The sequence below is a fragment of the Chiloscyllium plagiosum genome, unplaced genomic scaffold (assembly GCF_037043375.1).
Source record: "Chiloscyllium plagiosum isolate Xiang-an unplaced genomic scaffold, Cpla_swu_hap1 HiC_scaffold_34, whole genome shotgun sequence".
In the NCBI taxonomy this organism is placed as follows: Eukaryota; Metazoa; Chordata; class Chondrichthyes; order Orectolobiformes; family Hemiscylliidae; genus Chiloscyllium; species Chiloscyllium plagiosum.
Window position 1 is genome coordinate 7,933,982 of NW_028270172.1, and position 16,293 is coordinate 7,950,274.

Below are 16,293 nucleotides of genomic sequence, written 5' to 3' on the forward strand. Positions count from 1 at the left end.
TCCATCTGTCTACCATGGGGAACCTTACCAAACCTCTTACTAAAGTCCATGTGTATGACATCTACAGCCCTTTCCCCATCAATCAACTTTGTCACCTCCTCAAAAAATTCTATTAGGTTTGTAAGACATGACCTTCCCCGCACAAAACCATGCTGCCCGTTACTGATAGGCCCATTTTCTTCCAAATGTATATAGATCCTATCCCTCAGTATCTTCTCCAGCAGCTTCCCTACCACTGACATCAGGCTTACCGGTCTATAATTGCCTGGAGTATTCCTGCTACCCTTCTGAAACAAGGGGACGACATTAGCAATTTCCCAGTCCTCCAGAACCTCACCCGTGTTCAAGGATGCTGCAAAGATATCTGTTAAAGCCCCAGCTATTTTCTTTCGTGCTTCCCTCAATAATCCGGGTTAGATCCCATCTGGACAAAGTCCCTCCTTATGCAGACCTGACCTAGAGTACTCAAAGATCTATCCCAAACCTCAACATCTGTCAGGCCCCTCTCCTCTGTGAGTACCGATGTAAAGTACTTGTTAAGAATCTCACCCATTTTCTCTGACACCACGCATAACTTTCCTCCTTTAACCTTGAGTGGGTCATGCCTCTGTCTAGTTACCCTCTTGCTCCTTATATATGAATAAAAGGCTTTGGAGTTTTCCTTAACCCTGTTTCGCAAAGATATCTCATGACCCCTTTTTGCCCTCTTAATTTCTCCTTTCAGATTAGCCCTACTTTCCTGATATTCTTCCAAACCTTTGTCTGTCTTCAGTTGCCTAGACCTTATGTACACATCCTTTTTTCTCTTAGCTAGTCTCACAGTTTCATCTGTCATCTATGGTTCCTGAGCCTTGCCATTTCTATCCTTCGTTTTCACAGGAATATACCACTCCTGGATTCTAATCAATCTCTCTTTAAAAGCTTCCCACATATCGAAAATGGATTTCCCTTCAAAGAGCTGCTCCCAATCCACATTCCCCAGCTCCTGCCGAATGTTGGTATAGTTGGCCTTCCCCCCAGTTCAGCGGTCTTCCTTTAGGACCACTCTCATCTTTGTCCTTGAGTATTCTAAAACATATTGAATTGTGATCACTATTCCCAAAGTAATTCCCTACTGAAGCTTCAACCACCTGGCTGGACTTATTCCCTAACACCAGGTCCAGTATGGCCCCTTTCCTGAGTTGAATTATTTACATACTGCTTTAGAAAACCCTCCTAGATGCTCCTTACAAATTCTGCTCCATCTAGACCTCTAACACTAATTGAATCCCAGTCAATGTTGGAAAAATTACAATCTCCTAACACCACTACCCTGTTGCTCCTATATCTTTCCAATAATCGGTTTACATATTTGTACCTCTACCTCACACTCGCTGTTGGGAGGCCTGTAGTACAGGCCCAACATTGTTACCGCACCCTTCCTATTTCTGAGCTCTGCCCATATTGCCTCACTCCAGTCTTCTACAGTGCCCTCCTCCAGCACAGCTGTGATATTTTCTTTAACCAGTAATGCAACTCCTCCACCCCTTCTACCTCCCACTCTATCTCACCTGAAGCATTGTTATCCTGGGATATTTAAGCTGCTAATCATGCCCTTCCCTCAACCTCAGTATTCGGGAGATATTGGTCAGTGCTAAGCAGGTGAACAAGTCAGCACTCTGTGGCATATGTGCTTGAGCCAATTTACCCAATAGTTTACCTTTTTGATCCGGTTGAGTAGAATTGGAAGCTTCCTTAATTCCATCTCCTTCTGCACCGACCATGTCATGTGGATAGAACACTTCACATTGATCAGGTTGATATTTTCTCTGTTACTCCCCAGGGAAGCAGCCCTACAGTAACAATATTTGTTAATTCCCATTAAACAGGAGTTTCAAAGTTGTGCCGATCTCTCACCTGCCCAAAGACACTGTTTCTAGTCGACATGCTTATTTTGGTTGGCACTGAGTTTTAGAATGATTGAGTTTATAATAGCTAAATATCTACAATCTTTGCAAACGTTGCAAAACTTATCTTCCCTCCCCCCCTCGTAAGGATATTAGAAATTGATGCAGGAGTAGATCATTTGACCTCTTGAGCCTGCTCCACCATATTTTGAGCTTCTGCTTCAATATCCTAGATTTCCAAACAGTTGAAATGACCTATCAGTAAGCACTTTCTAGAATTCCACATGTTTCAATGAGATTGCCACTCATTTCTTAAATTCTAGAAGATACTGACCTCAGTCCCTGAGGAAAGGACAAACTTCTCATCCCAATGACTTAATGTGACAAACTTTTATTCTGATGCATCACTGCAAGCATAACTTTCTTAGATTCAGAGATTAAAACTGCAAACAGTATTCCACCTGTTCTCTCCACCATTTGTCCTGTGCAATTGTAGCAAGATTTCCTTTAAATGTTTAACATCTATACAGCAAAATGAATTACAGACTTGCGGTTAGCTCCTCTCTCTTATATGGGACACTTCCAGTCCCCGGTGTAACATGTTTCCAGATCTCACCTTCAATATTTACGAGGGATTGACTCCAAAAAATTTTAATAGACTTCAGTCTCACCTGTATGTATCAGCATTAGAAATGTCATTAGTGTAACCTCAAAAATTGAATATAATATTTCCTTTAAATCATAGAGTCCAAGCAGTGAGGTAGCAGGCCAATCAGCCCATGACTCAGACCCACTGCTGTAATCCTACATTTCCCATTGATAATCCACTAGCCTACACATCCCTGAAAACTACGGACAATTTAGCATGGCCAACCCACCTAACCTGCAGGTCTTTGAACTTTGGGAGGAAACCGGAGCACCCGGAGGAAACCCACACAGACACAGGGAGAACGTGCAAACTCCCCACAGTCACCCAAGGAGGTGAATCACACCTGGGTTCCTGGTGCTGTGAGAAAGCAGTGCTAACAACTGAGCCACAGTGCCACCCAAACGTTCAAAGTATGTGTTAAAATGGTTTGAGTCTCCTAGGGAGGGATGGCAAGGTAAAAACCAAGATTCACAAAGGCAAACAGCAGCGACTCACATGCTAAATTTTGCAAAAGTTGTCAAACTTCTGTTATTAATACCTTTCAAAAGTTGTATATGTTTTTTTTAAAATTTACTCTAGCTAATTTAATGGTGGAGAATGTGAGTACATTAACATCTGGAGAATTTTATAAATGAGCAAGTACACTTAATGGTAATTGGAATCATTAACAGATAATTTTTTTGTTCTGACCCTTTTCAAAAGTTGTTCTTTTAACATTCAATTCCTAATAAGACAGTTTCCTCATGTAGTTCCGAGATTTGTTCAATAATAATGAACCATAATGAGGCTCTTTAAAGTGCCCTAAATTATTATTCAACAGTAGAAAGAAAGTTTAAATACTGGGAAGTTGTATTTCTGTGACAATTTCACTGGATGCCTTCAGTAATGTATAGGTTAACGTGGTCATGAAATTTCTTTTACACACTGCTCTTGCAAATTTCTTGCACTTTCCTCATTCCTTATCTTTTCTTTGAATGATTTCTTGGTTAGAAAGTGGATTGAGAGTTGCGGGGAGAAGGCAAGAGAATGGGGTTGAGAAACGTATCAGCCACGGCTGGATGATGGCGATAACTTGATGGGCTGAATGGCCTAATTTTGCTCCGATACCTTGTGGTTATATGGTCCAAATGATATAAATTATTTGCTCAAAGATATTCACAGCAACTTTACATTTAAGTGCACTACCACTTGCCCTGTAAAAATGATTCGCTGCAATTTAAATTCAATTTTAATAACAAATAATCTAAAGGAGGAATTAAGGCCAACAGTTCAGGGCTCTTACAACGATGAAAAGAATGAGATGGCAACATACATCAGTGTGGTTCGATTTAATCAAAGCACAAGTTTTGAAAACTCTGTGTATTGTAGCCTAAATGGAGAACTGAGGTCACTAAAAATATAAGATGGGAACCGTCAATTTTATGTTGATGGGAATGAATGAGGGGAAATTCACATCTAAACTGATTTCCTTTATGGTAATGACTTAGTTGGAGCTTTTGAATGTGAATCTTCATAACTTTGAGTGGGATAGAGAAATCAAGCAATGGAAGTCCCAACGATTTAATCCATCACATGTCATAGCAGAAGTTGTATTTCAGGGCTATTTTATTGCTTGACAATATTAGCGATTGGGATCAATTCAGAATGAGTACATAGAATCAGAGAATGGTAAATACAGGAGTCCATTTAACCCATCAAGGGTTTGGTACAGCAAACCAATTCGTCTAATCCTTTAGGTCTTTGCCCATAGCCCTATAAATTATTTCCTTCATTCAGGATTCCAATTCTCATTCAGTCATTCCCAATGAATCTGCTTCCATTACCCTTTCAGGTGATAGATTCCAAAACATAATCACTTATTGTGTAAAAAAGAAGCTTCCTCATGTCCCCTCTGTACCTATTGTCCATTACCTCTGCTTTCAAAAATATCCAGAAGTTCTACATTCACTACCTTTAGAGGAAAGAAATTCCAAAGGCTCACTATCCTCTGAGAAAAAAAAAGTTTCCTTATTTCTATCCTAAATGGGTGACCCCTTAGGTTTGAACCACGACCATGTGTTTGCAACTATAGGTCAAAGACTGAAGAGGGGGCAGCCAACACTTTCTGAAAGGGGTGTTTGGAATGGATAGTGTATTCTGGCCTTGCCTACAGAACCCCCAATTATAACAGGAGCAACATTGACTTAACTCCATTTTGTAGGCAACTTGTATTTCAAACTGCAGAAAATAAATTCCACATTTAGCTTTACACAGTTTATTCTCCCAGAACTAGTCCAAAGCAGTTCTGCATACCCAATGGTTCTCAGTCAGATACTTCCAAACCCAGTTCAGACTTCCACTGAGTAGGTCACACTGCTGTCCTGTCCAACGAATGAATATTTCTTGTAAAAAATCAGAAAGCGTGTTGTCAAGTGAATATGAGCCCAACAATATTTGGAATGGATACATTCATCTACAGCATCATAAAGATTAAATGCTTGTGTTATTTCATGTTGTCCATTGTATCTATGCAAGGGGAAATGATTGCCATGGGCAATAAGTAATATGACATCTGCATCTATGTCATTAGGATGTCCAAAGTATCTATGTCATGCACAGTGGGATTGTGTCGCCCAGGGCTGCTATCTGCCCTATCCCATTTCTTCCAACAGACCTCTGACAGATGTTTCTCTCGTTAACCTACCATTTGGTAGTGGCGCTTTTCTCTTCACATTTGCTGATTTCTATCCTTTACCCCGAGGAAGAGAAACCGATCAATCCGAATCTCAATCCTTAATTAAGCCAAATGCATATCTCCAATAAGTACTTTCAAAACTGTTTCAATCCCTGTGAAGATCAGTAACTTTAAAAGAAAGATATTCAAATTTCTAGTGACTGACTGAAAGGATCATGCAAGATTTCAAGTTTTATGGCTTTTATCACAATTAACAATCCAAAAACAATATTTCTTCATTCATTCACAGGATGTGGCCATCCTCGGCAAGGCAGAATTTATTGCTCATCCCCAATTGCCCAGAGGGCAGCTAAGACCCAACCACATCGCTGTGGGTCTGGAGTCACATGTAGGCCAGACCAGGTAAGGATGACAGTTTCCTTCCCTAAAGGACATTAGTGAACCAGATGGGGTTTTCAAAAAATTGACAAAGGATTCATGGTCATCATTAAATGCTTAATCCCAGATATTTACTGAATTTGTATTCCACCCTGTGGCAGAATCCTGTGGCACCTGGGTCCCCAGAACATTATCTGGGTCTCTGGTTTAACAGTCCACCGGTAATGATTCTAGGCCATTGCCTCCCCTAAGATTGGCTAAATACAATTTTGTAAGTAACTTATATTTCAAACTATAGAAAATACATTTCTCATTTAGCTTTCAACATAACCAAAGATGTTTCCTTGTGGTTATACTGTGCACTGCTGCTTAAGCAAATACTTCAATCTCCCAAATTCAATCCAAAGTGATTCTGCACTCCCAGTGGCCAGATTCCATTTTTGTTTCTCAGCCAGATACATTCCAATTGCAGAACAGGCTTTCAGTGTGTGGGTTACACTGGAGATTCCTTCATTGGTGAAACTTCTTGCCTTTTTGATGCTCACATGAATGATTCAGTCCCTACCTGAGTGTGTGGGATGAACAAGGCACTCAGCATTGTCCCTCCTTCAGGTGCAGGACTAGCTGGATCTATCATTTTCTCTTTTGCAGTCAGGTGACTCAAGTGACTTGTACCTGTGTGTTTCAGGGGTACTTCAGAAACCCTGTCACTTAACATTTGAATGGCTTTGCTATGGATGCTTTCCTCCGCAAAGCTCATCTCCATGGCAACATAATTCATATGGCCCTTTAATCCGGGCAGAATTACTAGTTAGTTCTCCTCCAAACCCGAAAACCATTCTATCATAGAAGTACACAAACAGTTCAATGTGTAACTATTGGTAATGTCTGGCATTTGTAATTCTTTCCTATGCAATGCGCTGACTAATAATCTACTCACCACCTTTCTAGATATCTTCACCGAATGTAATTCTGGCATTTCTGCAAGTAATGTTATTTTAATCTCCCCATCACTGATTACTTGGCATACAGCTGTCTTGGCCCTAAGCTCCAGAAATCGCTCTCTAAACTTCACCATCTCCACACTTCCAATTCTTTCTTGAAGTTGCTCAGTAAAGCCTACCTCTTTGACAAAACTGTTGGGAAATCAAATCTAACTTCTCTTTGTGTGACTCAGTGTCTCATCCTGCTTGATAATACTCCTCTGAAATACCTTGAGACATGTTGTGATTAAAGGCATTATATATATGCAAAATTGTTGCTCTTGTTTGCATTATTTCTGTTATTCCAACACTGACACAAATAATTAAATAAGACTAATTTGGGTATTTTGAATTTGGTCGTGTTGCAAACAACACCACTCAGGTTTGTATGTTGCATTGCCTTTGCATCACCGTTCAATTTGCTTGAATCAGCTCCTGCCCACAACTGCCAGCCTCACAGACCACTGTTCAGAGAATCAGCCAACTGCATTGGTTTGAGAAGGCTTTTCACATTGGATAGCCTGGCCAAGACACTTACTGCACATTTTCAGGATAGCTAACAATCCAAAATAAGTGTCAGCAATCTGAGAATGAAATTGAAGGGAAAAACAATAAGAATGCATGAAAATTAATGCAGCAATCATAAACATAGGTTGTATATCACAGTGCCTAAAAATGAGCCATTTATTGGCAAAGCAACTTTGTAAACAATGAGTGTTAAAAATTGCTATATATAACTGTTGCTGATGTGATCATTGATAAATAACACAGAGTTTGAATTCCTTATTTATTTTCTGGCCTCTCTTTCTTTTAAAGAAATCTTTAACAAAACAATTGTCCCAGTGATAGGTCATCTGCTGCTACTGAGATAAAACATACAGGATAATGATGAATTGTCAAAGCAGGAATAAAGAATACATTTCCTCGGGCAAACAAACTTCTCTCTTTTTGAATGGAAAAAATTCAACTTTCATGCTCCATAATAGTTGGAAATGTGCAAATTAGAATGTGCAAAATCAATTGTCGCCAACGTAATACACTCCTCATCTTCAACAAGGTGTCCCAGTCAAGAGAGTCTAGTGATTCAAGTATTGGGAACAGTTTTGGATCAAAAGTGAGGGATATTGTAGGAGATGTGTACAGCTGGCACTTGGTTCTGCTAGGATCTTCATTGAATACCTTGTTGTAATATACTGGATGGGGATTGTTAGGTTGAAGTGGTGAAGGATTAACAACTAATCAGTCTTCAGGAGAAAACCCAAGTGCTTAAGTAACAAGAATTTGTTTATTGCAGGGACATGGTTAACACTGCTAACTCACAGAACCAGAGATCTGGGTTTCACCCTCAACTGACTGTGTGGAATTTGTACATTCTCCCTGAGTATGTGAGGGTTTCCTCCCACAGTCCAAAGATGTGCAGGTTAGGAGGATTGGCCATGGGGAATGCAGGGCTATGTTGTCTTTGGGTGGGATGTTGTTTGGAAGGTTGGTGTTGGCTTGATGGGCTAAATGGCCTGTTTCCACATTTTAAGGATTCTATGATGATAAAATGTTATTGCAATAACAAGTTATATCTGCTTAAGATCAGTTACCTGCATTACACTAGGTAAGAGACATTGTTATTTCCGAAATATTAGTCATGAGGCCTACGTAGCCCTAAGTCTAGGGTTAAGTTCTATAGACAGTTACTCCAAGAAGCTTTGGTGGCAGCTTTGTTAATTCAGCCACAGCTGGTAAACTGTATGCAGTTCTGGTCACCACAATATAGACAGGATGTGATTGCATTGGAGAGGGTACAGAGGAGATTCACCAGGATGCTGCTTGCTATGAAGACAGACTGAGATCAGCTGAGATAGCTTTCCTTTGAGCAGAGAAGGTTGAGGGAGACCTTACTGAAGTCTACACAATTATCAGGGGTACAGATAGGGAGACACTTCTGCCCTTAATACAAGGATCAATAACCGGGGATGGGGAGGGCATTGCTTTAAGAAACAAAAACAGAAATTGCTGGAAATCTCAGCAGAATCTGTGGAGAGAGGGCAGAGTTAACGTGTCAAGTCCACTTCTGATGATGAGTCACGGAAACATTGACTCTGTTTCTCTTCACAGATGCTTCAGACCTGCTAAACTTCTCCATCAATTTCTGTGTTTTTGTTTCGGACTTCCGACATCTGCAGTTCTTTTTTTTTAGCATAAGTTTAAGGGAGTAGACAAGAGGTCTAGATGGGATTGATGGTAGACTTTTTTGTGGATATTTGAAACTCATTGCCTGAAGGGATGGCAGAGGCTGGAATGATCACATTTAAATAGTACTGAGATACATTTATAGTGCTGTATTATGTATGACTACAGGCCAAGTGCTAGAAAATGGGATGAGAGTAAATTGGTGCTCAACTACCAGAACAGACCTGATGGGCGAAAAGACCTCTTTCCATGACGTAAAACTGTATGAACTCTAACAAAAGAAGATCCAAGCAGAAGCAAGTGCCAGCCACAGCCTGCACAGGCAATGAGTGACAAGGGCTTTTGGTTTGCCTTTAACCAACTTCTGATGCAGCACAATTCCAGTTGTGAACTTATCTGCACTTCCTGCCCTCCAACTTTAGGCCTCAGCTGGAAATGAACAGCCTGTAAAAACTGGCACTGTATGATGCAATTGCTCATCAAAGAACATAAACTGAAAAGGTTTACTTTCTATTTCAGGCTTTCACATGCCCACATATGCCTACGTTACAACAGTGACTACTTTTCGAAAGGATTTCATTGACTGTCAAGTACTTTGGGACACCCAAAAAGCTGCTTAAGTGCAAGGATTTGCTTTTCTCCTCGTTTCTTTTCTCCTTCTGTGTGAGTGAATGGATGCTCAAAATGCTCACAGCTCAAATCCAAGTCCCTGTGCACTTGCAGTGTTGCTTTCACGTAGCTTATTATCGAGACATTTTTGAGTTGTCAGCTTTCTGAAGGCTGTGTCAGCTGTTGACCAGCTTTTTTGCTAATTTTCTAAGTTGGCATGTATGAATATGCAAATGTAGACATAAAATAGTAATTAAAAATTTGTACTACTGCCTTCTTAAATGCAACAGTCTCATTGACGCCAATTGCAAGGAGCAGACATTTTGCAAAGAGCTTCCCCTGTCACAGAACATCTGTTCACCTGTTGCATAATGAAATGGATGACTAAACAAAAGAGCACTGCAGTTTTTAAATAACTTTACACAGTAGGAGATGGAACTTGTCATTTGAACTGCTCACCTTTTAAGATGTCCTTTCCTATTAATTATATATGCAGTTAAAAGTAAGCCATTAAATAATGCAAATACTTCATATAAAGTTTGTCACTCTTTTCTAATCTGCTGAGCTGAGGCAAGTCAAAGACTTTATGTTGGTTTCTGTAGAAACCTGGGTTTATATTTTGTGTTGAGACTGATGGCAAATCTATCATGACTCACTATAATTGCTGAATGAACCAGAGACTGTGCCGATGCATAGTTAGATGTGATATTCCAGGAATTGCTGTTCAATTTTCCCTACTCCTCCATGAGCTTCACTACACTGTTACCTGGCTATGTGAGCCTGCATTGAAATGGGGTTAGGCTACCATTGGCAGCATTTACCCAAGTCGTTCCCCACTAGATATGCCACAAAAGTGAGGGCTTGTCAATTAAAGTGTAAGTACATTTTGAACTCTATGATGCTCTTTAATACTCATACACAGCATCTCCATTCTTGAAACTTTAATTTTACAAAACGGAGCTTCGTTCCTTCAGAATGGAATTAGTATTGGAGATTTGCTCTTTTTCTTTTGTCTATTCATTTTATCTTTCCTCCTTGATCTTTCTTTGTTTCCTTATTTTTTATTTTACACAAAGTACATGAGTCAAAATAATTTTAAGATTCATAGAATTCCTACTGTGTGGAAGAAGGCCATTCAACCCATCAAGTCCACAACAAACCTCTGAAGAGCATCCCACCTAATCCCACACATGCCCTACCCTTTAGCCCTGCATTTCTCATGGCTAATCCATTTAACCTGCACATCTTTGGACTGTGGAAGAAAACTGGAACACCCAGAGGAAACCCACGCAAGGAGAATGTGCCAACTTCACACAGACAGTCCCCCAAGGCTGGGATCATACTTGGGTCCATGCTGCTGTGAGGCAGCAGTGATAACCATTGAGCCACCATGCCATCCCAGTCCTGGCTTAAATTCTAAGAACTTCAGTAGGATTCTTCAATTACTTGATGAATCACACTATTGCATACCTTCCTCACACATATTGTAGATCCTCTGTCAAGATCACTGTCTTAGATGAAACATCCAAAAAGAACAAGACTCTGCTCAAAAGCTTAAGAAAGCTCCCTGACCACCTGCATGTCTCATGAATGGAAAGTAGACATCTTTCACTGCTGACCTCGACATGTGATCCAATAAACATGAAGCAGAGCATGGGAAATATTATTTTTGATATAATGAAGAGAAAACGTGAAACGATACCTTTCTCAAGTTCTAATACATGAAACAATAGTTTGTTAAGGATAAACAGGGTCAGGGGATTGATTGGTTAAGTACTTGAGCACATATCAAGAGAGCCTGCTGAGACATAGTCTTTTTTTCCTTAATTCATTCACAGGATGACAGCATTGTTAGCCAGGTCAACACTTATTACCCATCCCTTATTGCCCAGGGGCCAGTTATGAGTCAACCACATCGCTGTGGGTCTGGAGTCACATGTAGTCCAGACCAGGTAAGGACGGTGGCTTCCTTCCCTAAAGGACATTAGTGAACCAGATGGGGTTTTCAAAAAATTGACAATGGATTCATTGTCATCATCAGACTCTTAACTCCAGATTTTTTTAAAAGCGAATTCAAATTCCACCTTCTGCCATGGTGGGATTTAAACCCAGGTCCTCAGATCATTACCTGAGTCTCTGGATTAACGAGGCCAACGATAATACCATGAGGCCATTGCCTCCAGAGTTGAGCTGATTGTTAGGAAGCAGGCATATGTAATGCTGCATTCTGTAACTAATCAAACAATCAAAAAAAAAATCTGTGTTTAGCTTCATACTTCACCATCTGGCTTGGGACCCATTTATCAAATACAGTTTGTATTTCTGCAGAATAAGTGGAACATCCAGCTAAATTATCCAATTGTTACATGAATGCTCCAATTCACATAGATATTAAGGTCACTATGTATCAATTTTAACCTAAACCTCATTAGGACCCACTTTATATAGAAGTAGCCTAATGATGAGTGTGCATCTGTGGATATCTACAGATCAGTTGACTTTATTGCTTATATATCAATTGGATGTTTAACTGTATTCAGGTTAGTGAGCACTACCCTATGTACAGAATTAGATGAAATTGTAGTTGGTGCATTTGGAAGTGCATGCTTGCAATGTATGTCTTTGTAAATAAATGTTTAGGAATGTGTAAAGATTAGCCTCTAGCTGTTTCTTTCATCACCCGACTGCTGAAGTCAAATAGAGGGTTGATCGTGACTGGTGGGACTCCAGATCTGAATCAGTCAAGTCAAAATCATATTATTTTTCTAGTCATCCTACATCCTTAGAATGATTGAATTCCCATGTAAAGTTACTGAACAAGTTGAATTATTTCAGAGAGAAATGCATAAAAAGTGACTCAAATTTAACTGGTGCACACACTAACTCTCTAACTTCATCTGAATTCAATGAGGGTGAGTCCATCCCTACAACAATTGAAATGTGAATTTGCATAGAACCTTAGAGTATGAGAAACCTCCCAAGGCATTTCTCAGGATGTTCTGAAGCACCAAATGATGCTGAAATACGTAAAGTGATATTAGGGGAAGAGGCCCAAAGATGAGCAAAAGAGTTGAGTTTAAGAAATACCTTAAAGGAAGAAAAAGAGGCAGAAAGATATATAGGTTTAGGCAGGACATTCCTAGGAATAGGACATAGGCATTTAAAGACACAGGTGCCAATTGTGGAGAAATTAAAATAGGGGATGCTCAAGAGATCTGAATTTAATGAGCACAGATATTTCAGTGCTGGAGAAGACCAGCAAAGAGTGGGGACATAACGTCAGAGAGTGATAGAGATGCACAGCACAGAAACAGACCCTTCAGTACAACCTATCCATTACCAAATATCTTAACTAAATCTCATCCCATATGCCAGCACTTGGCCCATATCCCTCTAAATCCTTCCTATTCATATATCCATCCAAGTGCCTTTTAAATGTTGCAATTGTACCAGCTTTAACCACTTCCTCTGGCAGCTCGTTCCATACATACACTCCCCTTTGTGTGAAAAAGTTGCCTCCTAGGTCTCTTTCCCCTCTCACCCTAAACCGATGCCCTCTTGTTCTGGATAGAAGGTTTTGAAAACAGAGAAGAGAATTTTAAAGTGAAGGTTTTGTTTAACCAGTGTGAGCATAGTAGGGTTCAAACTTTGGTGCAACTAAGGGGATAGTCTTCAGTTTAGAGACAATAGGATGAGAAAGTTAGTCAACAATGAGTTAGAATAGTCAAGTGTGGAGGTGGCCAAAGCGAGAATAAGAGCTTCAGCAACAGAACAGCTGAGGTGGGTATGGAGTCAAACTTTATGACAGCATAGGAAATAAGCAGACTCAGTGATGGCAGCAATATATGGTCAACAGCTCACCTCAGGGTGAAATATGATGTCAAGGTTGCAAGCAGTGCTTTAATTTTGTCAATTCTCTGCTATTGGTTGCTTTTTCAGAGATATTGAAAAGACATACCTCTGAATCAAAAGGTTGTGAGTCTTATCTGTACTCAGGCTCCTCTATGTGCTTTATCTAAACTGGCATTCCTCAAAAATCTTTCAGGGGAGAGTTTAAACCAAAGGTGCCCTCTGTCCTCCCAGAATGCACAGATTTGAAGAACATTGTGGGAACATCAGTCTACTATCAGAAAACAAACACATTTTGTGACCTCAAAATCTCCCAAAGCATCCCATAATGTGGAGGTGCCAGTGTGAAATCACAAGCTCTCGTGCTTTCAAATAAACCTGTTGGACTATAACCTGATGTTGTGTGATTTTTTTACTTAAAGCATTTCACAGTTAATGAAGTGCCTTAAACAGCAGAGGCAAATACCAGTAATAAAACTGGTCATACTTGGAAATGAAAGTATTGATTTTACTGGTTTTCCCAATAACCAAAATGAGTTAGACCTGTACGTATGCTTTATAAGTGCTATTTTATAATTGCTACTGAAATGTTATTCCCAGTGCCCTGGTTAATACCTGCTTCTTGCCAGCAACCGATTATGTGGTTACTGTTTGTGGAAGCTTGCTGTGCAGATATGAATGTTTTCCTACATTACAATAAAGGCAATGCTCTGAAGTATCAGAAAGAAAAAAAAGCAACATTAAAATGCATATTCTGTGCTTGTTTCAGATTTCCAGCATCTACAGTATTTGTCTTTTATTTCAGTGTAGTATTTTGGTTCTTAATGACTGGAATTTCTCTTTGTTTAAGTGTTTTGTCAAAATTTGTATTGCAATGCATCCTCTGTCACATGGCTCTGCTAGTGTACATTTTTGAGGTTGAAAATAAGATAACAAATCTGGCTTAATGATAACTCCAGGGCAGTATTTGAAAACTGAAAATCGGTGTGTGTTAGTGAGAGTTACATTGCCTGCCTGAGATTTGAGCTGCAAAAACAAAGCAGAACATCACAGTGATGAAGTTCAGTCATTCCTTATTTTTATGCCTGTCCTGAGTCACGGTTCATTCATGCCAGAGAGCAAACCCCTGTCACTCACTGTCATAGATGATTTATCCTCTATTTAACCTTGCTAGTTAATGAAGATTACAGAAATATGCATTATTTAATCAAGGGCTTCAGCAACAAGCAGGTGGTGTTTATATTCTTTATAGCGTCAGATAGATCTGAGCACTAAATTAACAGCAGTGAGCCAAATACTTGATGAGCATAGCCTTTGAGTTCATTCTTGATGTTAGGCTATGAGTTTCCTAATGACTGCTGTTATGGATGACTGACTTACCCGCGGTTCTGAGGCACCAGTGGAGAGCATGCGTGACCATACCTCAAAACTAGCTTGACATATTATACTCCGCCCCCAGAAAAGAGAATCTGTAAATGAACAACTGCCCTCTTTTTGAACTGAAAGACAATCTCCTTGATCAGAACAGCTTTCATATCCCTGTACATTTGAGGATAATAGATCAGAAAACGTGAGCTGGTAGAATGTTGTAGACTGAATGTTAAAAAGTCAGACAAAAATTGAATTTGGGGTTTTTTATTGACTGATAATTCACAGTTCTGGTCTACATCATTCCAAATTCTAATTGTAGGTCATAGGACACAAAATGTGTTAAAGCACATAACATTCCTTCATCCATAAAGTAACCTGTTCCATCATTATTCACAGTCACAGTCTTCTTCATAAAGTAAATTGTATTCTTGAAGATTTTTTATGATTGTCTATTGTTGCAAGCCCAAACTTTGATTAGTAATGGTAATATCCATTGCATATGATTACTTTTAAAGTGACACCTTTTCTTTAGTAAAACAATATCTTTGTTATGTAGATGAAATAGGAGCTGAAGTAAGTTATGTCCCTCATCAATGTGATTATTCAATGTGATTATTCAATGTGATTATTCAGTGTGATTATTCAGTGGTCTTCATGTTCACTCCCACTTGCCTGCATCATTCCCATAATTCTTAATTTCCTTTATAGCCAAGCTTTAGCGATATTTATTTTTAATAGGGTCAACATGAGCAACTTTAGATCTCATGCATTCCAAATATCCACTATCCTTTCAATGGGTAGTTAGGGTGGCAAATGGCTCAATGGTTAACATTGCTGCCTTACAGAACCAGGGACCGGGGTTTGATTCCATCCCGGGTGACTGTGTGAAGTTCGCACATTCTCCCCGTGTCTGTGTTGCTTTCCTCCGGGTGCTCTGGTTTCCTTCCACAGTCCAAACATGTGCAGCTTAGGTGGATTGGCCATGGGAAATTGCCCATAGTGTTCAGGGATGTGTAGGTTTGGTTCATTAGTCAGGGGAAATGCGGAGACGAGTTGGTTTGGGTGGGATGCTCTCCGGAGGGTTGGTGTGGACTTAATAGACTGAATGGCCTGCTTCCGCACAATGGGGATTCTACAATTCTAATTTTCCCATAATCTCAGTTCTAAATGGCCAACCCCTTATTCTGAGACTGTAACTCCATATTCTGAATTCCACGCATGCAGGGATATCTCTCAGAATTTGCTTTTAATGAGCATTACATATTTCAATGAGATTACATCTCCTCTTTCTAAACTCCAGGGAAAATAAGCTCTTATCTCTCCCTATGGACCAATTCCTTCATCCCAGTCTTCTGGGCCTATGTGGCTGTTTTCAGGTTTATAGTACACTGTTGCATGTCTTTTTTGTGTGCATGTTGGAAAATTTTTTTTCTCTGCAAAGACACTTAGAAAATAATAAATATTTAAAGGTGCTACATATCCGAAAGTGGGATAACTACAAAATGCTTCAGATGGTTAATTTAAATTTGTGTATCATGGAACAAAGGGGATTATAGTTTCAAATTCTTCATCATTATACCATTTTAGGTTAATTATGCATAAAGAGAAGGTTTAGCAAGATCTCGAGAGCTATGTGGGAAGTGATGGATGATGTTCTGAGCAATATATTGTGTGATTTACTTCTTAACATATGTATCTCCAGCCAGTCTC